The sequence below is a fragment of the Lithobates pipiens genome, unplaced genomic scaffold (genome assembly GCF_037356315.1).
Source record: "Lithobates pipiens isolate NorthernLeopardFrog02 unplaced genomic scaffold, aLitPip1_a1.2 Scaffold_27, whole genome shotgun sequence".
In the NCBI taxonomy this organism is placed as follows: domain Eukaryota; kingdom Metazoa; phylum Chordata; class Amphibia; order Anura; family Ranidae; genus Lithobates; species Lithobates pipiens.
Window position 1 is genome coordinate 26,551,956 of NW_027507788.1, and position 26,832 is coordinate 26,578,787.

The 26,832-nt window shown below is 48.5% G+C and overlaps 1 protein-coding gene across 6 annotated transcripts in view; it reads right to left on the minus strand.

Annotated features, from left to right (window-relative positions):
* The window catches only part of ARHGEF1 (Rho guanine nucleotide exchange factor 1), a 194,227-nt gene extending 167,724 nt beyond the window's left edge, over window positions 1–26,503 (minus strand). For 5 of the 6 annotated variants that reach the window (XM_077456662.1, XM_077456660.1, XM_077456661.1 and 2 more), the window contains exon 1: window positions 26,338–26,503. The gene's annotated coding sequence lies outside the window, so the exon portion shown is untranslated. The remainder of the gene's footprint in view (window positions 1–26,337) is intronic. The other variant, XM_077456658.1, reaches the window with a different exon arrangement.
* Window positions 26,504–26,832: the final 329 nt, after the last annotated feature.

Here is a 26,832-nt window from a genome sequence, read left to right on the forward strand (position 1 = left end):
GGTACTGCCTGCCGAATGCGACCTGTATACATTTTGGGTTGCCATGACCATGGGAGGCAGTAAATCACAGCTCAACTGCCTGTTTTTATCTCCCCTTGGCCACACGTGTAAACAAGGACTTCTCCATAGCCCCACACCCCATCATCCAGATGCCTTTTTACTTCCCTTCCCTTGGTGCCTTGGTAACTTCCCACAGACTCGAATGGTGGCACCATTTGAATATAGCCCCATTCAAGTCAATGGTAAATTACTGTCATGAAGCTAAGAAGCTGTAAACACTATGGGAGGATCCTGGTTTGGAAAGAGGCAAGTAAGGCACTTGGGTTGGGGGTGGGAGCAAGGCAGGACTTAGGGTGGTGGGGGCCCCTGGGCTTGAGTCACTTTTGGGCCCTACCTTCTATACATTACCATATTTATTGGTGTATAACACACACCCCAGTTGAAGTTTAAAAATGGCGCCACCAATATACTGAGTCCTGGGTCCTCTCGGCGGCTCTCAGGTCCCCTCGGCAGCTTATGGCAGCTCTCGGGACCTCTCGCAGTCCCGAGCAGAGCCGAGAGTACTCGGCTCGGCTCACAGTCATGCCCAGTCCCTGCGTTATGTCCATCATAGGGCGAGAATGGGCGTGACTGTGAGCAGAGCCAAGCCGAGTACACATCGCTATGTATCTCAGCAGGGCCCGTGGGGGCCCCCTATTGGGCGGGGCCCATGGGCTTGAGCCCAGTCAAGCCCAATGGTAAGTCCAGCCCTGGGTGGGTGCTAGCTTACAATAATTTACTAGGCTTAATCCCGTCCTTTAAACTAAAATCTGATTGTCTGGCTTTAATATTTCCTACATCACTAACCCAGAACAATCACAAAAGGAGAATGGGAACTCGTGATCTGAATTCAGTACTTGTTCCAGGTCCGTAGCTCACAAAATACTGAAGCCATTGGAATCTAGAAGCTGAAAATCACTGCAGTAGACATCATTACTCCACTGATTTTCACTAGCTTCCGGGTTTTGTGCCAAGTGGCTGCCCTGGTGCATTGTAAACAAAGAACTTCAGCTATTTGGTACAGATTTTCTCAATGAATGTAAAGTGTTCTCCGATTGGACAAGGTGAACGTCACTGTTCTGGCCTGCTTCCTCACCTCATCCAATCGAAGAACGCTTTGTATCCATTAGGCGGTTTCTGAATGGTGCGCTTGGCCAACGTCCTGTGTTCACAATGTAAAACATGCCATACTTGGAATTCTTCTTTAATGGTACACAAGCCCCAAAAGACTTCAATAGGAGTGCCTGCCTGAAATACGTGCATTTTCCTGCCTAGCAACTAGCTTCCCATTGACTTGAAATAATATTATAAAGGCTGAAGCCTAAAATGCACCAAAACACCAGTACAAACAGTAAAAAAAAAACGACTCAACTCAAGTGTGAATAGGACCTTAGAAGTAAGCCAAGAGCTCTTCAGCTACAGTATAAGATAAAATTTCAACACAGAGAAGCACGGATTATGAATACAATGATATAAGGAGTGCTGGACATGACAGTGTGGATGAGGGACACAGAGGGTTAAGCTTTATGGGTGGAGTTCAGGAAAAGGTTTGCAGGAAACAAGTTCAGTGTAGGGGAGGGGTCACATAAAAGGGAGAGGTGTGGCTTTAAGGAATCATTCGGAGCCCAGTGTGACACAGAGGAGGCAGTTTTTTCGCTGCTCCTCTGCTATGGCGGACCTCGAGGGACTCTTCGCGCGGCTGCGACGGGCGGCGGAGGTGCACGGTGCGGACTGGCTGCGGGAACGTGTGGGTGACCTGACGGACGGCGATGTGGACGGCGGCGGGACAGGTGAGGTTCCACTGCGCGCGCGGAGGTCTCGGCCTCCGGCGCGTTTTTCTCCTGGGCCTACTCCTCGGCCGCCTCGTGACTCCCGGAGCCCGGGGGTGGACCGATCGGTCCCCCCGGCAAAACGACAGGTTATCGGCTCCCCCCGGTCCGGGCGGTCGTTACGCCGCCGAACGGAGGGGGGCGGGGCTTCACGGCCGCATGAAAATGGCGCCGGGACCGCACGGGGCCCGGTGGAGGTGGGGGGGAGTGTGGATGGCTCTGGGTCGGCAGGCCAAGGGGGGGGGGTGCACGTGGCGGGGGATCTGCGGCAGGCTGGGTCTGGGGCCAGCATCCGCGCGGTGGGGGGGAGGGGGGCGCTCCGGGGGGGTCGCATGCCGGAGGGGGGGGAGGGTGGGTCGCAGAAGGCTGCCAAGGTGCCTGGCAGGGCTGGTTTTAGACGCCGGCATGCCGGGGGCGGCGGGGGGAGGAGGACATTGCCTGCAGTCCCGGATCGCAGGGACCGGATGGACCGCGCGGAGCACAGGGGGATTGCCGCGTCCCCGGTGCGCGTTGGAGAGGTCGGTTCGGAGAGCGAGCTGTCCCAGGAGGAGGAGGGGTCCTTTTCTACACCCGGACCGGTACCGGTCGCCGAGGCCCCTGGGGGCCCGGGTAAGTTGCGGGAGTCTACATTGCTGGCGGATGCCTTGCGGGATCTGATGGGGGTGGCGCAGGGGGGTGCGGTGCCCACGGGATCCCGGGATGTATTGGGGGGGGTTGTGGCAGGTTCAGCGCAGGGGGCGGGGCCTGTGGCCCCGGGGGGGCCGTCAGGTCAGTTGCAGGAGCTGTTGGGGGGGCTGCAGGCCCTGGTGGGTAAGTTTGCTGGGGGCTCCGGGTCGCCTCAGGTGGCCCCCTGGATGGGTACTGTGGGGGGGGCCGGGGGGGCGGAGGTCATTCCTGCGCGGGATGCACCGCCTGCCGCGGTGTCGGGGAGCACGGATGCGGGGGCTGTGGGCCCGGGGGTCCCCCCGGTGCCCGCGGACCCGGGGGCGCGGTCTGACCTGGTTAGGATCGCGGATGCTGCCCGGTGCGAAGTCTATGTTTGTTTCGAAGGCCCATTGGGGGCGCATTTGAAGCAGGAGGTGCGGGACAAAATCGGCAAGGGTGAGTATGTGGAGATTTTCTCCTTGCTCCCCCTCGAGAAATTTAATTTGGACAGGGTTAAGCCGGACAGTTCCAAGAAGGACGACGAGGAAAAACGTAGGTATCGGCTGATCCCGCGCACATTTGCAAATTGGCTTCAGGCGTTCGCTATATTGGCTAGCGTGATAGGGGAAAAGAACCCCGAGCATTGCTCGGCGTTATTTTGTTACCTGGACGCGATTGGGGAGGCTCACCGAGTGTATGGAGGGCTGGCTTGGCTGCGCTATGATGAGCAGTTTCGTCAGCGTAAGGCAGTGCGGGCTGACCTGCGGTGGGATCACAAGGACATAAGCCTCTGGATGAGGCTTATGTCTGCTCCGCGGGCCCCCACTCCGTTTCTTCAGGGGGGGGCCGGGAGTGCGTCTTCCTCGGGACTGCCGGCCGGAAAGAAGTGGGGGGTGTGCTGGCCCTTTAATGAAGGGGCTTGTAAATTCGGAGGCGCGTGCCGCTTCAAGCATGAGTGCTCCGGGTGCGGCGGCACCCACCCCCTGTCTCGCTGTTTCAAAAAAGGTCAGCGTGCCGGTGCCGCCGGTCACAAAAGGGATGACGCCGGTGAACCTGGGAAGGATGCTTCCTTTCCTAAATAGGTATCCGGATGGTGCGGCGGCGCGTGGGTTAATTCTGGGTTTTCGGGACGGTTTTAGGATTCCCTGTTCTTTGGGAGGGGTGCCGCCGTTGGCCAGGAATTTGCGATCGGCTTTAGATCACCCGGGGGTTGTGGATGAAAAATTGGGTAAAGAGGTGGCGCTGGGCCGGATGGGTGGTCCTTTCGAAGTGCAGCCGTGGGGGGACCTGGTGGTCTCCCCGTTGGGTGTAGTTCCTAAGAAGGAGCCGGGGAAGTTTCGCTTGATTCATCACCTGTCTTTTCCGAAAGGGGGGTCGGTCAATGATTTCATTGACCCGGAGGCGTGTACGGTTTCCTACACTTCTTTTGACGCGGCGGTACGGTGGGTCAGGCGGTATGGTCGTGGGGCTCTCATGGCCAAGGCGGATGTGGAATCGGCGTTTCGCCTTCTGCCGGTCCACCCGGACAGCTTCCGGCTGTTGGGATGCCATTGGCGGGGCAAGTTTTATGTGGACTTGTGCCTGCCCATGGGTTGTTCCATTTCATGCGCCTATTTTGAAGCTTTTAGTTCATTCTTGGAATGGGTGGTGAGAGATGTTTCGGGCCTGGAGTCGGTCATCCACTATTTGGATGATTTTCTGTGCGTGGGCCCGCCTGCCTCCAGTGTGTGTGCGATTCTTCTGTCCACGTTGCAGCACATTGCGGGCAGGTTCGGGGTGCCGTTGGCGGGGGATAAGACGGAGGGCCCGGTGACGGAATTGAGTTTTCTGGGAATCGTGATTGATTCTGTGGCAATGGAGTGTCGATTGCCAGAGAGTAAATTACGGGATCTGCAGGCGGAGTTGGCAGGCATGCAGGGCCGGCCGAAGGTTCAGCTTCGGGCCCTGCAGTCCCTGTTGGGCAAGCTGAATTTCGCTTGCCGGATCATCCCTATGGGCCGTGTGTTCTGCCGACGGCTGTCGGGGGCCACTGCCGGGGTAACCGCCCCTACCCACTTCGTACGTTTGCGAAGGGAACACCGGGAGGACCTGCGGGCTTGGCATGAATTTTTGGAGTCGTATAATGGGCGGGCTATGTGGATGTCGGGGCCAGTGAGCAACTTCGATGTGGAGTTGGTTACTGACGCGGCTGGCTCAACGGGTTATGGGGCCTTTTTCCGGGGTCGGTGGAGTGCGGAACCTTGGCCACGCTCATGGGAGGTTGCGGGGTTGTTGGGCAATTTGGTTTTGCTAGAATTGTTCCCGATAGTGGTGGCATTGGAGTTATGGGGGGCGGAGTTTCGTAATTTGAAGTTGCGCATCAATTGCGATAACATGGGGGTGGTCCAGGTCCTCAATCGGATGACTGCTTCTTCCCCCCCGGTCATCCGGCTGCTGCGACACCTGGTCTTTCGATGTTTGCGGCTCAATGTTTACGTTTATGCTGTGCACATACCTGGGGTGGAGAATTCTTTGGCTGACTCGCTCTCTCGTTTTCAGTGGGACAAGTTCCGGCAGCTGGCGCCGGGAGCGGAGGAGTCGGGGGCGCCATGCCCCGGGTGGATGTGGGAACTTCCCTTGGAATCGCCGCAGGTTGGTTAAAAAGGTCGTTGAGTGAGGCTACATGGTCTGCTTATTCTAGAGTGTGGGCGGAATGGTGGGCGTTCCTGCGGGAGGTTGGAGTGGCTGGTCGGGGCTCCGACCGGCGCTGGGTGGTATTGTACTGGGTTGCCCGGAACATTGAGACGGGCCTGTCTCCCGCATCTATTGAGCGGAAGCTGGCGGGGTTGGCCTTTTTGTTCAAACTGTGGGGGGAGCCGGACGGGACGAAGGATTTTTGGGTGAGGCAAACGTTGAAGGGGTACAGGAGGGATTGGAAGGGTAGGGATGCGCGCCGGCCGGTGTCATTTGACAATCTGGTGGCAATTTGTTCTCGGCTGGTGGACGTTTGCTCGTCTGCTTACGAGACCGTCCTGTTTACGGCAGCGTTTTCGCTGGCGTTTTATGGGGCTTTTAGGATTGGGGAGTTGGTGTGTCGCTCAAAACGGGTGGCTGGGGGTCTGTTGGATCAGGACGTGCAGGTGGTTGCGGATCGGGTGAGTATACGGTTGCGTAGGTCTAAGACTGATCAACGGGGCAAGGGAGTGGCGATTACGCTGCTCGCCCTGCCGGGCTCGGTAGTGTGCCCGGTGGCGGCGGTACGGGTTTTCCGGGCGGTACGGCCTGGGAGGGCGGGCCCCTTTTTGGTGCACGAGGAGGGCTCTTTTCTATCCCGTTTTCAGTTTGTGTCGGTCTTTCGGCAATGCCTGAGGGCGGTGGGTTTGGATGAGCGGGACTACGCGTCCCACTCTTTTCGGATTGGGGCGGCCACGGAGGCGGCTCGATGTGGGCTGGAGGAGGCGGTGGTTCGCCGGATTGGTAGATGGGAGTCCCGGAGGTTCCGGTCCTATGTCCGGCCGCAGTTGCTACTGGGGTAAGGATGGTGCGGCTGGGGGTTGTTTTGCTGTGGGATTTATGGGGGGGAGGACTGTGCTTGTAACATTCCTTTGGTTGTTGTGTTATTTCTCTTGTTTTCATTCCAGATGGAGGTTCTCAACGCCTCGTTTGGATCCTGGGGCATTCGTACGTCTGCTGGGGGGCCAGGAGAGGTGATTCTCTACCAGCAGGCAGGCAATTAGGTATCCCCAGGGAGGTAGCTAGGGTGATGTGGTTGGGTTTCCCGGGCATGAGGTGGGAGCGTGTCATGAGGGAGGTGGAGCGTTTCGCTTTGAGGGATAGGCCCCCGGATGTGCTGGTCGTTCATGCGGGGGGCAATGACCTGGGAGTTCGAAAAGTGAAGGACATTTTGGCGGATATCAAGGCTGATGTGTTGCGCATGCGAGTCCTTTTCCCGGGCACCATTTTGGTGTGGTCAGACATTGTGGCCAGAACGGTGTGGCGGGGGGCCAGGTCTTTAGCCAGCCTTGAGAAAACCAGGATTAGGGTTAATAAGGTTGTTGGGCGGTTTGTAGTGCAGAACGGGGGCATTGTGGTAAGACACAGGGAATTGGAGGTGAATGTAGGGCTTTATCTCAGGCGGGATGGCGTTCATCTATCTGATGTGGGGATTGACCTCTGGTCCTTTGGCTTACAGGAGGGCATACAGAAAGCTCTTCGGGTGTGGGGCGGCCCTCAAGGTTGAGGGGGTCACCCTTTCGGGCTGTGGCGGTGTGTTTTCTGGTGGTTTCTGACGGTAGACAGGTACTCAGAAGGGATCTGAGGGTGTGGGGGGCTCATCTAACGATCGGCCCCTCTGGGTATTCCTGAACGTTGGAGGGAATACGGTTATGTTCACTGGCGGAAGTTGTCTCCGACCGGTCACAGGTGGAGGCCTTTGGGAAGTTGGTCAGGTGTACCGCAGTGATTGGGTATTGGCTTAAGTGTGGTCACCGTCAGAGATCACCAGAATGGGCAGTTAATGTTAATTTAAATGTGGTTTAATGTTAATAAAGTTATTTATATTTATATATTTATATATATATTTATATATTTATATATTTTCATATTACAAGTTATTGGAGTAATTTTGAGTTATGTTTAATAAAGGCTGTTGTGGCCAGTTTACTCCAACCTATGGTGTGGTCTCGTTTCTAATAGATAAGGAATAGTATAAGGGGAACATTCAGACTACACTAGTCATGGCGTCCTAACTGATTATAAACCGAAACTGTCCTATTTAGCAGACAGTGTCTTCAAACCATGTCAAGGTTATATAAATAGCCAGTGCAAATATAACAAACAATTTAACCAATCAGGCTTTTCACCTTCAACGCAGTTGCCAGATGGCCGATTTTTTTCTTGGCAATTACCCCCAACTACAACAAACCCCCCCTTCCCCGTTTTGTTATAGCAATTTCCTGCTAAGAAACACATAATGATCTTCTATAGGCATGCTGGCTATATGCTACCAAATTATAGTTCAGGGCTCATTCAGACTATCTGCAGTGACCTGCTCTTTTCTTCACTTGATAAACGCATTTTTGATGTACCGTGTTCATACTGCAATGCTGGAGTCATGTGCGGTGCAGTGCAGAAAAACGCAGCATGTCTGCATTTTTCTGCACGGCACTGCATAGCACCGCACAGAGATGCAGTGACGTGAATGAAGTGTCACTGCAAATAAAGTTGAAAAAAAACAAAAAACAAAAAAACAAACAAACAAAAAAAAAAACAAGCAATGCAATGCATTGAATTGTAAAATGCAGAACTCCCTGCCGGAGCCAACACAGCTCCAGCCTGCCCAGCTAAATGCATTTTATCATGCAAGCTGGTGGGAACCTTGCCTTAAAAGTATATCTAAAGCCTAAACTTTTTTTTTGTTTTTAATAGTGTAGATAAGGGTTTCTATTTGAAAGATTTCCCATCATTTCCTGCTATGTAGACACAACAGGAAGGAAATCTCTCCAAAATAAGACCAAGTTCAAACAGTGGTAAAAACAGCCTCTAATCAGTGTTTTGGGTGCTCAATCTGAGGCCCTCTAACTGCTGCAGAACTACAAGTCCCATCATGCCTCTGCCTTTTGGAGCCATGCTTGTAACTGTCAGCAGCTTGCAATGGCTCATGGGACTTGCAGGTTTGCAACAGCTGGAGGACCACAGGTTGAGCACCCATGCATCCACGCAAGTGCGGGTGCATAACTGCATACAGCCACATTTTCTATTTAATCTCAATAGGTGGCTTTACGCAGCAGCTGCTGGTGCCAGGACAAATGACTATGCAGGTGTCACATCACATTCGGCTACCCATCACATTTTGCTACCCAGGGGAGTGCGCATGCTCGCGACCATATGCATTCCAACACTGTTGTAAGACACACTTTGCCACAGGGCCGCTCACCACGCTTCGGGCACGGCCGCCCTTCGCTCTGCATAATTATGATCTAACTTTAGGTCCACTTGGATGGTGGGGCTTGAACCTGGGCTCGGGTGTGGCCACAAAATTCTGAGCAAGCACAGATCGCCACAGTGTTGGAACACCTATGGCGGCGTCCCGCATGCGCAGTCCAGCGGGTAGATAAATGTGATGGGTCGCCATATGTGGCGAAACACCGGCTCTGCGTCCTGCATGGCCACATGCATGAAGCTCATTCAGGTGGGTGCCGAGAGCTGATTTTTGCAGCATGTGCATCCACCTCGGAGCTGTGTACAGGCAGTCCATAGAATATTGGGTATTGACGCAAGGGCTGCAGGGACACAGGCACAGGTGAAAAGTCCAGTGCGTTTTTTTTCTGCATCAAAAACGCATGGATAGTAGGTTATATGGTTTTCAATGGCATAGTTCACACCAGTGTGGTCAGTTTCAGCACGTCCCAGTTCCAGGGAAAAAAAAAAAAGTAGAACATGCTGCAATTTTTCTGCACTGAACTGTACTGAAACGTGATAAAACTTATCAAAAACGCAACGGAACGCACACCAAAAGCGCACTGTAACGCCCATGTCCTTATTTAAGATGAAGAAAAAAAAAAAGCACTGGAACGCATTAAAAACGTGCATGCAGAAAAGCATTAGGTATGCATCCGGACTGCATTTTTATGGTGTGAACTGGCCCTCAAAGTGGATGCAAAGGCAGCTCGACATATAGAAGGGTCTCAGTGGTCATCTGAAATGGGCTACTAAATGTGGGTTACTGCAACACACAGGTTTAAAGGCAGCTTGAAAGACTGGCATCTAAACAAACATCGTTTTCCCATTCTTTACGTTTGGTGCGTTTCATTACTGCGATTGTTTTGCACATTCATCTGTCTTGCGTTAGGAAAGCCCATTCACATTAAATGGTCTGGCAACACCACCAAACGTCTTTGAAAAATACATGCACCATGTTTTGCCAATGCTGGGCACCACAGAAAGGGGCAGTCTGTAGTCTGTACGCTGCGGTGTGCTGCATTGCATGCGCAGTTAAGCAGCACTCAAAATGAACAACGCCGCAAAGTGCTAACAAATGTAACACACACTCCTTGAATGGACTGTCAGTAAATCAAAAACATCCAAAAAAAGCAGGCACACACCAGTATTGGTAACACAGGGCGCCACAACATGGGGTAGTATGCCACTTGTCCGTTGTGGTTCCCTGAAGATGCAATCATATTGAATAGTACTAACACATGCATTACCGCAACACAACGGAATAGTTTGTTTTGATCCCAAGTCTCCCAAGCTGAGAAGACTGCATAAAAATGATATAACCTATGCTCTGTGCCAACAATGATATTCATCCACTGATGTGAGTGGACTCTGTTCTGTCCTCCATGTTCTTGCGACATTTTCATCTGAACTTCTTTTCTTCCCTATACAGTAAAACCTTGGTCTGAGAGCGTTTTTCAAGACAGACAAAATGTTTTAATACATTTTGACTTGATATAAGAGTAGTGTCATGTCACAACTGAGTATAAAAGAGACGAGAGGCACCTCTAAGTGTAGCAATATGAATACATTTAATGAAGGTACGATGTTTAGAAACTCACATGGTTGATGATTAAAACAGGCACATCTAAGTATGCAGGCATCCGGGGGGAAAGGTGTCCACATAGACCGTCCTCTGCACCGCCATTGACACTATCCCTTCCACGCTGCGCTCCACAAGCGGTTCAAGCCTCACTTCCAGATTGATCTACTGCAGGGTAGTCTTCCCGGTCACGATTGCAGACTGACAGCGGTGAGAGTCGGCCATGCTGGGATGGTCTAGGTCAGTGATGACGAACCTTGGCACTCCGGATGTTTTGGAACTACATTTCTCATGATGCTCAACTACACTGCAGAGTGCATGAGTATCATGGGAAATGTAGTTCACTGGTCTAGGTAGACAGCTTTACCCCAGATGCCTGCATACTTAGATGTGTCTCTTAATTGTCAACCATGTGAGTTGCTAAATGTTGTACCTACATTAAATGTAACCATATTGCTACACTAATGCCACGTACACGCGTTTGGACTAAAACCAACACTAGGGCGGCTATTAGCTACTGGCTATGAACTTCCTTATTCTACATCATCACGTTCGAATCCATCGGACTTATGGAGTGATCGTGTGTGGCCAAGTCCGTTCGCTTGAAAGTCTGGTGGACCTCAGCTGCAAAGTCCGTCGGATTCTCCGCTGGGCCAAGTCCATCGAAAAGTCTGGTCGTGTGTACACGGCATTAGAGGCGCCTCTCTTTTCTTTTATACGATGTAGCTCCTGCTGGATTTTGCTTCTAATCCCCTTGTGGAGGCTTCCATTTGTGGATGGACGTTTTATGGTTACACAACCTATCACATTGCTATAATCTTTTTATATGGACTATAAACTGAAGGACTTATGAATAAATGGTTGTAGAACGAATCATTTGAGTTTCCATTATTTCTTATGGGGAAATTTGCTTTGATATACAAGTGCTTTGGAGTACAAGCATGTTTCTGGAACAAATTATGCTCGCAATCCAAGGTTTTACTGTGCAGGCAAATTTAAAGGGTTAGTTCACCTTTACCGAAAATTGCCTATGCAGATAAGGGGTATCTGTACATAAAAACAAACTGTACAGCTCTGACTAAAATAAACATTGTACTTGATTTAGATCAGGGATCTCCAAATTTTCTAAACAAAGGGCCAGTTTACTGTTCTTCAGACTTTAGGGGGGCTGGAGTGTAGCCAGTGGGAGAAGAAATGTCCTGGCAATAGTGGGGATAAGCAATTCCCCATCTTTAGTATTTGGGGAAGGAATAGTGTTCCATCATTGCGGTCAGTGGGAGAAATAGTGCCCCATCAGAGCCAGTGGGAGGAATAGTGCACCATTGTTAGTGTCAGAGTGAAGAATAGGCCCTAATGGCCGGATAAAGGCAAGCAAAGTGCCACATCTGGCCGCAGGTTGGAGGCCCCCGATTTAGATGAAGGCCATTTACATACCTCCCAAAGCCTGACTGGAATACTCCCAGGATGTTGCAAAGTGAGGCCTAGTAGTCACTGCTCACCTCCACCATCACAAGAGTGAGCTTTTTCTCCACTTTAAACCTCCTTACATGTCCTCTCGCTGTCCTCATGCAGTAGCTCTGAGCTCAGCATTTGAGAGGTACAGTAAAGACTTATCCTCACTTCACAATTTCCTATGAAGTATTCCAGTCAGGCTTTGGGAGGTACAGTATGTAAATGGCCTAGAGGAGAAGCTCACTTCTGTGATGGTGAAGGTGACCAAGTATTGACTAGGCCTCACTTGGCAACATTAACAACATCCTGGGAGTATTGCAGTCAGGCTTTGGAAGGTTTGTAAATGGCCTACACCCATAGCAAGGGCATTATTCAACTCTGGTCAGAGCTGCACGGCTTGTTTTCTTTTATCTACAGATGCCCTTGATCTGCATGGTATTTTTTATTTTTTTTTGGTAAAGGTAAACTAAGGCCGCGTACACACGGGCGGATTGTCTGCCCAACTAAGTTCGTCAGACAATCCGACAGACAGTCCGTTCAACTTTTGAATGAACGGACTTGACCACACACGATGAACAGACAGTCCGCTGAAAACGTGCGCGATGACGTGTACAGCACGTACGACGGGACTAGAAAAACTACGTCCAATACACTGCAATGCAACCTTCGGCCGTGTAAATCCTTTCTGAGCATGCGCCATACTTAGTCTGTCCAACTTGCCTACACACGAGCGGACTGTCCGCTGAAACCAAGTTTGAACGGACAAAACCAAGTTTGGACGGACAAAATTACGGAAATTCTGAAAGACAAAGTCCGTCAGACTGTCCGCTGAAAAAGTCCGCTGAAGCCCACACACGAGCGGATTGTCCGCTGAAACACGGTTCAGCGGACTAAGTTGGGCAGACAATCCGCCCATGTGTACGCGTCCTAAGGCTCCATTCACACGATTTCCAGTGTGACTTAGGTCCAGAGAGTGTAAAGACCTGCTCCAAAGTTGCATCAAAGTAGTGCAGGCACCTTTTCATAATCGCTGCAACTAAGTCGAAACGATCTGAACAGGTGCTATTAAAAAGAAATTGTCATGTCCAAAGTCGCACAACAAGTTGCACAAGTGTGGTTGGAGAATAACCCTTTAACTACTTGCCGACCAACCGCCGCAGATATACTGCGGAAGAATGGCACGGCTGGGTGAAACAACGTCATGCATTACCCTGTAGTCACTAGGGGCACGTGCGTGCCCCCTGCTCGCCCATGGAGCCAATGCGAGTGTCCGGTGGTCCCGATCACTACCGGGCTCCCGCGATCCAGGATCTATGTGTGTAAAACACACAGTTTCCAGTTCGCTGAGGGGAAAAGAGACAGATCGTTTGTTCATACAGGAGTATGAACAGCAATCTGTCATCTCCCTTACACAGTCCCCTCCCCCCTCCAGTTAGAACACACACTAGGGCAGTGATGGCGAACCTTGGCACCCCAGATGTTTTGGGACTACATTTCCCATGATGCTCAACTGCACTGTAGAGTGCATGAGCATCATGGGAAATGTAGTTCCAAAACATCTGGGGTGCCAAGGTTCGCCATCACTGCACTAGGGAATACAATTAACCTCTTGATCTCCCCCTAGTGTGAACACCTTCCCTGCCAGTGACATTTTTACAGTAATCAATGCATTTTTATAGCATTGATCTCTGTATAAATGCCAATGATCCCAAAAAATGTATCAAAATTGTCCGACTGCAACGTAATGTCGCAGTCCTGATTAAAAAAATAAAAAATAAAAAAATAAAAAAAATGCAGATTGCCACCATTACTAGTAAAAAAATATATATATATTAATAAAAAAGCCATAAAACTATCCCCTATTTTGTAGACACTATAACTTTTGTGCAAACCAATCAATAACCGCTTATTGCGATTTTTTTTTTTTTTAACCAAAAATGTAGAAGAATATGTAGCGGCCTAAACTGAGGGAAAAAAATGTATATATATTTTTGGGGATATTTATTATAGCTAAAAGAAAAAAAATTAAAAATAAAGTGTTTTTTTTTCAAAATTGCCGCTATTTTTTTGTTTATAGCCCAAAAAATAAAAAACGCAGAGGTGATCAAATACAACCAAAAGAAATCTCTATTTGTGGGGAAAAAAAAAAGGACATCAATTTTGTTTGTGTGCAACATCGCACGACCGCGCAATTGTCAGTTAAAGCGACACAGTCCCGAATCGCAAAGTGTGCTCTGGTCAGGAAGGGGGTAAAATCTTCCCGGTAGTGAAGCGGTTAAAACACAAAAGCAGCTTAGAACCTAACTTAGGGCAACTCAGAACAACTCAAAAGTATACGGACTTGATTCTGGAGTCAGAAGCCCATATACATGAATCCTCAGTAAGAGAACAATGAGATCTTCGGAAACTCGCACTTTTAAAAAATGTCACCACTGACACCTCCCTCAGTTCTTTGGTAACAGCCTTCCTCTCTTGTGCCTAATAACGTGGTCGTATCAAACGGCGACTTTGCCGTCGCCTGACGATCCTTGCACACCGTGCGGTTTCCTCCTTTCTGGGGCAATGGATGAATTCAGCCGCTGAATGGACAGACAGCATTATGAGTTAATTCAGAATTCCCCTCAAATTGTTCTGTAAAGCAGCTGGGTCAGCTCTCAGCTCCAGAGGGACTAGAAGAGGCTTTGTGACACACAAAACAGGAAGAGAGCGGGGGTAAGGGACAGGGTGGATGGTGTGCGCAACACGAACAGGCCGCGTGCTACAGGCACTTATCAAAAAAGGCCAGGGACTTTGTGGGCAAGAGACAACGAGAATTTTTTTTTTAAAAATCTGCATTTCCTAGAAGTCAGTCATTGAGAATTGCCAAATGTTTGTGTATGGACGGATGGATAAGAGGAACGAAGCCGGGAAATGCTGTGGCGTTCGAAAAGTTTTATGACAGAAAAGTGGGCTATTTTTTGTACCCTTCACAAACAGAATCTTCCATTATACACCTACAAAAATAAAAATAGTCGTAAATCATCTGACCACCAAATCGACACATAGAGCTATTGCCTATATCAGTGATGGCGAACCTTGGCACCCCAGATGTTTTGGAACTACATTTCCCATGATGCTCATTCACTCTGCAGTGGAGTTTCGCCATCACTGGTCTATAGCATCCAGCATGCCAGAAAATGAAAGGAAGGTATGACTGGTTGCTATAGGACAGGGGCCTCCAAACTGTGGCCCGGGGGCCAGATGCGGCCCTTTGGGCACTCTTCCTTCCATTGAAACAAGACACTATTCCTTCTTTTGACACCAACAAACCAACAATGGGGTAATGTAATATTCCGGCTACTGACATCAGCAGTGGGGCCCTATTTCTCCCATTGACATCAACAATGAGGCACTATTGCTCAAATTGACACCAAATAGAGGCACTATTAATCCCGCTGACACCAACGAAGGGGGGGGGGGGGGCACTATTTCTCCCTCTGACACCAACAATAGGGCACTATTCCTCCAGTTGAAACCAATGATAGGGAACTATTCCTCAAACTGACACCAACAATGCGGCATTATTAACCTTACTGACACCAATGATGGGGCACTACTCCTTCCATTGACACCAATGATATGGCACTATTAATCTCACTGACACCAGTAGTGAGGTACTATTCCTTCAACTGACACCAACAATAAGGCACCATTTCCCCCACTGACAAAAAGCGATAGGGCACTATTTCTCCCCCTAATACCAAAGATGCATTGTTTACTCCGAATGACGCCAGGACAATTTCTACTCCTAAAGTTTGAAGGAAATTAAACTGGCCCATTGCTTAGAAAGTTTGGAGACCCTTGCTATAGGAGATGCACCTCTGATCCCTCCCGTTGTCACCCAGATCCAGGTTTTTTTATGTCAACTATTGATTTAAAAATTCAGCTGTATATCAACTGGCCACCAAATCGCCAACCCTATGGCAACCAGCAGGCAATAAAATAAAAGAAAGACCTGACTGGTTTCTATAGGCCACATACGTCTCGTTCCTGCAGCGGTCAACCAGGCCCAAGTCTTTTACGCCAAATGTTTTTCTAAAAAGCCTGCTGTAAATTAAAAAGTGGCCAAATTGGCAACCCTAGATCAGAGTAAATTATGCTATTGCCTACGGCAACCAAAAATCTGAGAATGAAAGGAAGGCCTGACTGGTTGCACTTACCGAAATATGAATGCAATCTATACACTGAGGGGAGAACCTCTGAGGGAATCTAGGATGGCAAAGGACCCAGGGCAGATGATAGGCTCAGCAATGGCATGCAATGCCAAGCTGCTGCTAACAAAGCAAACAGAATATTGGCATTAAAAAAAGGATTCAACTCCAGAGATAAAACGATAATTCTCCCGATCTACAAGACTCTGGTCCGGCCACACCTGGAGTATGCTGTCCAGTTCTGGGCACCAGTCCTCAGGAAGGATGTACTGGAAATGGAGCAAGTACAAAGAAGGGCAACAAAGCTAATAAAGGGCCTGGAAGACATTAGCTATGAAGAAAGGTTACAAGCACTGAACTTATTCTCTCTGGAGAAGAGACACTTGAGAGAGGATATGATTTAAAATGATAAATACCGTACTGGTGACCCCACAATAGGGATAAACACTCATTAAAATTAGAAGAAAAGAAGTTTAACCTTAAACTACGTAGAGGATTCTTTACTGTAAGGCCGCATACACACGGGCGGACTGTTCGCTCAACTTTGTCCGCTGAACAGTGTTTCGGCGGACAGTCTGCTCGTGTGTGGGCTTCAGCGGACAGTTTCAGCGAACAGTCTGCTGAACAAAGTTTTTCGGAATTTTGTTTGAGCGAACAGTCCCCTCGTGTGTAGGCTTGTTCGTCAAACTAAGTTCCGCGCATGCTCAGAAAGGATTTACACGCCGAAAGTTGTATTGCAGTGTATAGGACGTCGTATTTTTCGTCCCGTCGTACGTGCCGTTCACGTCATCGCGCAAGTTTCAGCGGACTGTTCGTTCGTCGTGTGTGGCCAAGTCCGTCCATGCTAATTTTGAGCGGACAGTCCGCTGAAACTGTTTGACGAACAAAGTTGAGCGAACAGTCCCCACGTGTGTACGCGGCCTAAGAGCGGCAAGGATGTGGAATTCCCTTCCACAGGAGGTGGTCTCAGCGGTGGGCAGTCGATAGTTTTCAAGCACCCTGAATGACCGCAACATACAGGGATATACAATGTAATACTGACATATAATCAATCACACACATAGGTTGGACTTGATGGGCTTGTGTCTTTTTTTTCGACCTCAACTACTACCGGTATATGTAACCTCCTATAACACCTATCGCTTCAGCTTTCAACCAGGCCCAGTTTTTCACATCAAATATTGTCCTAAAAAGTTGAAAAATCAGCTAGCTAGTTGCCCAATCTCCAACCCTAGGCAAGATTAAACAAAGTTGTTGCTTTTGGCAACCACCAGGCAAGAAAATTTAAAGAATGCCTAACAGGTTGCTATAGGCAATATACTTCTTGTCCCCGCAGCTTTCAACCAGGCCCAGTTCTTTTATATCAAACATGCTACTAAAAGGTTGTAAATCAACTGGCAGCCAAATCGCCAACCCTGGATCAAAGCAAGAAAAGCAGGAGCCTTTGGCAACCAGCAGCCCAGGAAAAAAAAAAAAAAAGACTGCTTGCTATAAGCAACAAAAGTCTTGTCCCTGCAGCTTTCAACAAGGCCCATTTTAGAACGTCAAATATTGTTCTAAAAAGTAATTCCTAACTCAACTTTCAGCCAAATCGCCAATGCTAGATTAGAGTAAGCAAAACTAGAGGCTTCGGCAACCAGCAGGCCAGGAAATAAAAGAAATGCCTGACTGGTTGCTATAGGCAACGCAAGTCTTGTCCCTGCAGATTTCAACCAGGCCCATTTTTTTTATATCAAATATTGTTCTAGAAAGTCAGTCGTAAAATAAATTTGGCCACCAAATTGCCAATCCTAGATCATAATAAATAAAGCTGGTGCCTGCAGCGACCAGCGGCCTAAAAATGAAAGAAAAGCCTGACTGGGTGCTATATGTAATGTAGGACTTGTCCTTGTAGCTTTCAACCAGGCCCAGTTCTTTTATGTCAACTATAGTTCTGAAAGGTCAGATGTAAGTCAACTGGCCGCCTGATCACCAACCCTAGGTCAGAGTAAACAAAAACAGAAACAAGCAGCCCAGAAAGTGAAAAGAAGGCCTGACTGGTTGCCATGGGCGACACATCTCCTATCCCTTATTCCACCAGGCTCAGATTTATTTTTTTATGCCAAATATTGTTCTATCTGTAAAATCAACCAACCACCAAATCGCCAACCCCAGGTTAGAGCAAACAAAGCTGTTACCTATGGCAACCAGCAGGCCAGGAAATGAAAAGAAAGGCCTGACTGGTTGCTATAGGTGATGCACATCTTATTCCTCCAGCTTTCAACCAGGACCAGGTTTTTTATGTCAAATACTGTTCTAAAAATCATGTCATCCAACAGATTTCAGAAGCCTTCATGGAAACGAGGGCCAACACAGCTTTTAAAGGCCAGAGGTCACAAGCTAGCTCAGACCCAGATGAAAATTCATGGCAGAGGACTGTATCTGAACAACGGTTATTGGATGCAAATTACAAAAAATGTTTTCCAGGACTGGACTTTGATGTCGTTTTTCACAGTCACATAATCCTAGAAAAATGTGCACGAAAATGCCAAGTTAGTGCATAAAACTTTATTGACACGGATGACAGAGCGCTGTGGAAGATACGGTTGGCAATGTTGCGACTATGCATTCTGAAGTGCTGTAGCTTCAATGCCCATACTGCATGCATGCAGGGCACACAATGGGGTGGGAATCCAGCTTTAGGTACAGCTGCGTACACATTAGGACAGTCTTTGCTCGGGCCATACTGCTGAAACTAGGGATCGACCAATATCGTTTTTTCGGTGCCGATTTGATACCCATATTTTGTCAACCTCTCAAGCCAATATTATGTGCCAAATTTCTGTTCATTTAAAAAAATAAATAAATAAATAAATAAAAAAATAAAAAAAATGTACACTGTCCCTTTACATTTTTTTTTAATCACCGTTTTTGCGGTCACAAGGAATGTAAACATCCCTTGTGACAGTAATAGGCAGTGACAGGTATTCTATAAGACCCCAAACCCCTCCTCTGCACTTGAAAGTATTGAAAACGTCAAGATGTGCGTTTTTGAATACTTTATTTTTTAAAACTGGCGCCTTCAAGATGGCAGTAATCGGCGAAGTGATGTCATGACATTGCTTCTGGGTTACTAGATCCGAGACCCGCATGAAGCATTTTTGTTCAGGTCTGTGGCCAGCCAGCGGGCTGGTTGCTCTGTCCTTCCGATAGGACGGGAGAGCCCAGGCGAGCGGTGGAAGGCGGAAGCGGGAGGGTTGTTATAACAATAAAGCTGACTGTCCGCTCTAAAGAACGGTACCGGGGTGATGCATGCAGCTGCAACATCATCCTGATAAAACCCTTTTATCCTGATAAAACCCCTTGAAGCAATATCGGTAATATTGGTCAGTTTTGTGACCAATACTTCTAAAAAATAGAAGATCAACCGCCTATAATCGTTTGCACTGATAATCGCTTGATTCCTAGTTGAAACAGGTGGAAGTACTGCCCCATTTCTCCACATCGTCCAGCTAGAACCTAGTGAGAAAAAATACATTGCATTATGCGCCCGTGCCAAACAGAGCACCTCTTTGGCACAAGACCCAGAAGATAGAGTACAATCACTGTAGTAGTAGCAGGCTACTACAGCGATTCTCTACTTTCACAGCAGTTTCACAGGCATGGCATATACATATGCATTACATGGATTTCCGCTTTAAACAGAAAAAGTAATCATTCCCATCTAAAGGACTTCTTTCTGCCAGATGCATGACTGCTCCTTCATAAGAAGCCTCAAAGGAGTGATCAGGTCAGTCACAGATCTGCCCCCATCTAATCCTGTGTAGACTAAAACTGACCACAGAGGGATTAAGAAAGTTCCCACTATCAATATACAATGTCCCAGAAGTGGCGATTCCTCCATCAACCTAGTTTTTTGTGGATGGAAGAATCCGTTAATTTGTTTTGTTCAACCCACTGGCTATGGGCATGATGCTAGAGAGGGTCAGAGACTGCGGACATGGTACTAGAGAGGGTCAGAGACTGCGGACATGGTACAAGAGAGGGTCAGAGACTGCGGCCATGGTACAAGAGAGGGTCAGAGACTGCGGACATGGTACAAGAGAGGGTCAGAGACTGCGGCCATGGTACAAGAGAGGGTCAGAGACTGCGGCCATGGTACAAGAGAGGGTCAGAGACTGCGGCCATGGTACAAGAGAGGGTCAGAGACTGCGGCCATGGTACAAGAGAGGGTCAGAGACTGCGGACATGGTACAAGAGAGGGTCAGAGACTGCGGACATGGTACAAGAGAGGGTCAGAGACTGCGGACATGGTACAAGAGAGGGTCAGAGACTGCGGACATGGTACAAGAGAGGGTCAGAGACTGCGGACATGGTACAAGAGAGGGTCAGAGACTGCGGACATGGTACAAGAGAGGGTCAGAGACTGCGGACATGGTACAAGAGAGGGTCAGAGACTGCGGACATGGTACAAGAGAGGGTCAGAGACTGCGGACATGGTACAAGAGAGGGTCAGAGACTGCGGACATGGTACAAGAGAGGGTCAGAGACTGCGGACATGGTACAAGAGAGGGTCAGAGACTGCGGACATGGTACAAGAGAGGGTCAGAGACTGCGGACATGGTACAAGAGAGGGTCAGAGACTGCGGACATGGTACAAGAGAGGGTCAGAGACTGCGGACATGGTACAAGAGAGGGTCAGAGACTGCGGACATGGTACAAGAGAGGGTCAGAGACTGCGGACATGGTACAAGAGAGGGTCAGAGACTGCGGACATGGTACAAGAGAGGGTCAGAGACTGCGGACATGGTACAAGAGAGGGTCAGAGACTGCGGACATGGTACAAGAGAGGGTCAGAGACTGCAGACATGGTACAAGAGAGGGTCAGAGACTGCGGACATGGTAAAAGAGAGGGTCAGAGACTGCGGACATGGTACAAGAGAGGGTCAGAGACTGTGCACATGGTACAAGAGATGATCAGAGAGTGCAAACATGATACAAAAGATGATCAGAGACTGCGGACATGATACAAGAGATGGTCAAGGACAGTGGATATGCTGCAGGAGGTTTTACAGACTGAACATGCTATGCCATTGATGGCGAACCTTGGCACCCCTGATGTTTTGGAACTACATTTCCCAGGATGCTCTGGCACTCTGCAGTGTAGTGGAGCATCATGGGAAATGTAGTTCCAAAACATCAGGGGTGCCAAGGTTCGCCATCACTGTGCTATGCTATATGAGTTATTGGAGACTGAGGATATGCTTCATGAGACTGCTAGAAGTTGTGGCTATAAGCGGGTGTAGCGGCCATAACGCGTTGCAGAGTGGGCTTGACTTAATGGGCTTACCGGTTATCTTCTCTCGGCCTGCTCCTCCACTTCTAGGGGTTCCCAGGGTTGATACCCAACGACTTGTACACTGACACAGATGAAGTCCTTTCAAAAAAGGTTTTATTCTGCAGTAGAACTTTCAATTAACACAGTCTCTTAGGGAACAGAGGGCACGGGTGAAGAAGTCAGGCACCTTGAACTGCAGGTCTAGCAAAGTCTCTATTTCCACCCAGAGAGTAGCCACTCGCAGCTGGGTACTTCAAGGCTGAACAGATCTCTAGCCAGAGATCATGGCAGTCAGCATGTTGATTCAAACTTGAACAAACAACTAAGGGCGAACAGGAACCTTTTTCCTCCCTACCTGGAACGCTTCCAGTCAACCCTTCTGGCACTGGAAAAGTGTGAATTCGTCAATATCCTTCTCAACTCAGCAACCAGGCACTTCTCAGGATGCCACTAGCCGGCCCTCCTCCGAAGAGTCCTCCCCCGGTCACTTCCACGAGCTGCGGTGTCCCTCCAAGCCGAGAGCACACCTGGACACTTTGAATCCTCCCTCAGTTACTGCACCTTGGACCAGCAGGTTCCGAGACTGGGGAACGGACGGATCCCTACCCCAGACCAGACGGGTCCATCAGGAGCCACTGACAGGAACATGTTGCAGGATGTCGAACACGCCGTGACCGGGACCCCTCATGGGGCTACACCGGTCCTGGAACCAGACCAGACCACACGGGTCTCTCGAACAACTCCGGAACCCCAAACACGTGACCCACACCCCTTTAAGTATCCCTTCCCAGACCCCTTAGCGGGCCCCGGCACTCCCACTGATTGGCTCCGAGAAGGCCGATGCCCAAACATCCAACCAGACTTGATTCTAGCCTGTCATGTGCACCTCACATGTCCACATGACCAGACAGAACTTCCAAACACAGCCTGGCCAGACTGGTGTTAAGGCCTACCTACACAATAAACCCTCAGAACCCCTACTGTTCTGAGGCCAAAAAACTAAATTTACAGGCGTGTGACATTTGATCCCAAATGTCACACGCTACACGGGCAAGAGAAAGCACATATTATAATCTGCAGGGGCCCCAAGGGCCGCAAAAAAAGTTCTTATATTGTATGCATCACTCAGGGATATTTCTAAAAAGCTGTGCATTGAAACATTGTAACCGAAAATCATCACCAACCAACTGATCGCCCCAATCCAGCCAACAACATGGGGTACTATTTACTTACTATGGCTGCTGTCAATTTTGGATTTTTGGCAATCCCATAGTTCTGCCATCACTCTACTTTCTTGTGGCAGCGCGATTTATCTATTTCTAAAGCACTATGAATTTACACAGCACATTCTTTTCATTTACATCAGCCCCTGCCATCAACAAGCTTACAATCTAAGGCTCCATCTTTCATGCATACATACTAGGTCAAATTTAGACAGGTATCAATTAACCTACCAGCATGTCTCCCAAACGTGGGAGGAAACCAGAGTAGCCAAAGGTAACCTACACAAGCACAAGGAAAACATGCAAACTCCATGCATGTAGTGTCCTTGACAGGGATTTGAACTGAGAACTACAGCGCAGAAGGGCTAGCCACAAAGCCATTGTTCTGCTGAACCTTGTGCATGTCCCTACCAGAGCAAATTGGAGTTCACACATAGCTTCTTACCAATGCTACTAGGGGTAAAGTGATGGGATAGCGATGGTATATATAAGCAGCTAAGGGGGTAGCAATTAACCTGTTGCTTTGCCATGGGCTCATGGGCACGAGTTTACTTTAAAGCAAAATACATAGGTTGCACCTTTGGAGGTGCACTGTAAAAACCCAGCTGAATGTTGCTGCAAAGGATTACATTGACCTCAAATGAAAGTTTAACTGAGTGATAGGGTTGTGCATGCAAGAAAACGTTTTTTGAGCATTGTGCGGTTTATGTATACAAGTGAATATAGTAACTTCCAGTTGCAGGGTTATGACAGTTAAACGTTGATTGATATGTGACAAAGATCACTCCTTTACCATTGCGGGTTTTTTTTTTTTTTTTTTTTTTACAGGCGAGTGAAAACAGTAACTGAGGAGGAAATTCAAAAGTTGCAACAAGAGTATACAAGAGTATACAGAGCTGAACCTGGGTGAGAATAGGAGACAGCAACATTGAAACAGCACTTCAGGGTTACATACAAACATAGATGTACCAACAGGAAGTATTTGAGGAACACCAGAGCTGTAACCATGATAAGAATCTTATATTCAAACTTTGTGCCAGGCAATATTTAAAGTGAACCCGTATCACTTGTACTTGAAGCTTAGTAGCATGCACATACCCGAAGTCCCTGAAATCCTATGCAAATACAACAGTTTGTACATCAGCCTTTTTTACCCTTTCAATATATTTCAGGTCTTGGGGAACCTGTGCTAAAACCAATAAATTGGGGATCAGTTGAAAAACGTCCCATAAGTGGTTATTGGGTAGTACGCCCCCTTTCAGTGGTGGTAAGAATTCCACCCTTGGGTAGAATTCTAACCAAAGAATGTCACACTTAGGTAGGGGAACATTCTACCCAATAACCACCTAAGGGTCATAACGTCTCTCTTAGCCCCTGTACACACGGTCGGACATTCCGCCAACCAAATCCGTTGGATTTTGTCTGACGGATTTTGTCCGAAACTGTTGCATACACACGGTCGGACCAAGTTGTCGGAAAATCCGATCATTCAGAACGTGATGACGTTATTTCGTTACGATGGGACTACGTTCAGGCTAGTAGCCAATAGCTTTGGTGTAGGAATTTGATCTGAGCATGCGTGGCACTTTGTCCGATCGGAATTCTCTACACATGATCGGAGTATGTTCGATCGGACCAGTTTGTCGGAAAATATTTCCAAGTTGGAAAATTGGGTCCGACGGAATCAGTCCGATGCGTACCACACACAGTCGGATTATTCGACAACACGGTCCGATAGGACACATTCCGACAGATTCTCCGACCGTGTGTACAAGGGCTTACAGGTCTTGGGGAATCCCTGCTAAAAAACAATTACGGATCAGTGGGAAAATGATCCCTAGGTGGTTATTGGGTAGAATGCCCCCATTCAGTGGTGGTCAGAATCCCACCAGGTGGTTATCGGGTAGAATGCCCCCATTCAGTGGTGGTCAGAATCCCACCAGGTGGTTATCGGGTAGAATGCCCCTCTTCAGTGGTAGTCAAAATCCCACCAAGTGACCACCCAAGAATGTCACCCTTGGTTAGAGGAGCATTCTACGCAATAAGCACCTAAGGGTCATAACGCTTCGATAGGGTGCATTTTACTTGATACCCACTTAATTGTCATAATACCAGCCTTACAGACAGATAAAATGATAATTTGTGTCATACTAGGGGTTCCCCGCCAAGTGGCTTTGGCCCCAGAACTATGCAGGCCCCATCAGATATGAGGTCAATCAGCTCAGGGAACCCCTAGAAACCTCTGGAGTAACTCCAGGTATCTATGAAATCCTGGTTAAGAATGGCTGCCATAGGTAGTAAAGTTTTGCTTCAAAGCCAGAAAGGTAGATAATAAGGATCATTGGTGTCATGTCACTGGCTTTGCCGAGTGGCCTTGGCCCTGGAACTATGCTGACACCATCAAATGGGAGGCCAATCAGCTACATCTCAAGGAACCCTCAAACTTCTTAAGGAACCCCAGAGTTTTACAGAACCCTACTTTAGGTAGTACAGCAAGTCCCCCACTTACAAACGAGTTCCGTTCTGGGAACTCATTGGTAAGTTCAACTTGTTCGTAAGTCCAGCAAAGTTCATCGCTTGCAGACAACGGTTGCGAACACTGATTACTGTGTTGTGGCAGCCCCCCCTGTCAGAACACAAAGCACAGCATTGGAGATCGCTGCACTAACATTGCTTGTGTTTGTACGGCAATCTGTCAGTTTTTTTACGTTCAGTCTGCTGGGTTGAACGAAAAAAAACTGAGTATGTGTACCCACCTTTACAGGATTGGACAAGTTCGTATCTGTGAAACGTCATAAGTAGAATGTTCGTATGTAGGGGACTTACTGTAAAGCTTTGTTTTAAAGCAGGAAAAGCAGATAAAAGATCATCTGTGTTATGCCACTGGCTCTGCCAAGTGGCCTTGTCCCCAAAACTATGGTGGCACCACCAGATGGGAAGTCACTCAGCCACAGCTCAAGGTACCCCCAGACGTCTGTAGAGAAACCCAAGAGTTTCACAGAAGCCTAGTTTAGAATGACTACTATAGGCAGTAATGGTTTGTTTCAAAGCAAGAATCGGAGATAGTTGGTGTCATGCCAATGGCTCTGCCAAGTGGCCTTGTCCCCAAAACTATGGTGGCACCACCCGATGGGAAGTCACTCAGCCACGGCTCAAGGTACCCCCAGACGTCTGTGGAGAAACCCAAGAGTTTCACAGAAGCCTAGTTTAGAATGACTACTAAGGACGAGCTCAGGTATGTTCGCATGGACCACGCGCAGAGCCCACCAGGAAGTCGGCGCAGCGCTGCGCTAATCACAGGCAGCACACCCCGATGTGCGGCTGCAGCGATAGGGCAATGTCTCACTGCCTGTGATTAGCGCAGCGCTGCGCCGACTTCCTGGCGGGCTCTATACATGGTCCAATGCGAACACACCGGAGCTCATCCCTAATTACTATAGGCAGTAAAGGTTTGTTTCAAAGCAAGAATGGGAGATAGTTGGTGTCATGCCGATGGCTCTACCAAGTGGCCTTGTCCCCCGAAACTACGGTGGCACCGCCAAAATAGGGGGTTAATCAGCCACAGCTCAAGGAACCCCTAAATACCGCTGGAGAAACCCCAGAGATCCACAGAACCTCAACAGAGATTGGCCATTGGTAGTAAAAGTTTGCTTCAAAGCAAGAAAAACTTTTTTTTACAATAAAAAGTAACAAATTCAAATATTTACAAATTTATAAAGCAGCTGTACAAAGTATTACAAACAAAGATAAGATTGTATAATATTATGGAAATATTCCTAAAGACGTTCAGGATCAACCAGAAGATCCCAACGCTGCACAGTCATAGATTGAGTGATAAAATTGGACCAATCCTAATCCATTTAGTGACGGTCACTTTACACGGTCGCTGGCAGATTCAACACACATGTACTTTTCACAGTCCTACAACTAGTTGACAAGCTGGATCCACAACTATCAAATTGCTGCACCCAAACATTTAATGTTTGCATTTCCTCTAATGTTCTATTTAGGATCACAAGTAACAAGGTACAGTAACAACACAAAGGTGAGATCAGAGCCTGTGCAATGTGGGGGGGTTCAATGCAGGAAGCCCCCTCCCCACAACCCCTTGCACCCCTCTTACCTGCACGCAAGGATCCCTGCAGCTTCACTTAGCTCCCTTACACATGGGGGGGAGGGGGTTCAATCTGGGGGGATCATGGACTTGGTCCCAGAGATGTCATCAAACTACAGACTGCAGAGGAGAGGTGAAGGCAGGAAGGGCTGTGTGTCAGGGGGAGGGGAAGTGCTGGGAAAGAGTCTAAGGGAGGGCAGACAGAAAGGGAGGGGGTGGAGGACAGACACATATGAAGCAGGGTGGGGAGAAAGAGAGACACACAAAGGGAGGGAGCTGCAGAGCTGCAATGGCTGGCATGTGTTATTTGCACACAGGGCGCTTCTTGTCCTAGATGCAGGCACATAGGTGTGCATTGAATAACAGGAGAATTGTGGATGTGGCTTCTACAGTAAGATTTGATAGCAGCATTACTGTGCAGTCTAAAAAAAAAATAAAAAACAGCAGCCAATCAGAAATGAGCTTTTATCGGTTTAGCATAGATTATGCAATGGTAGGTGTGTT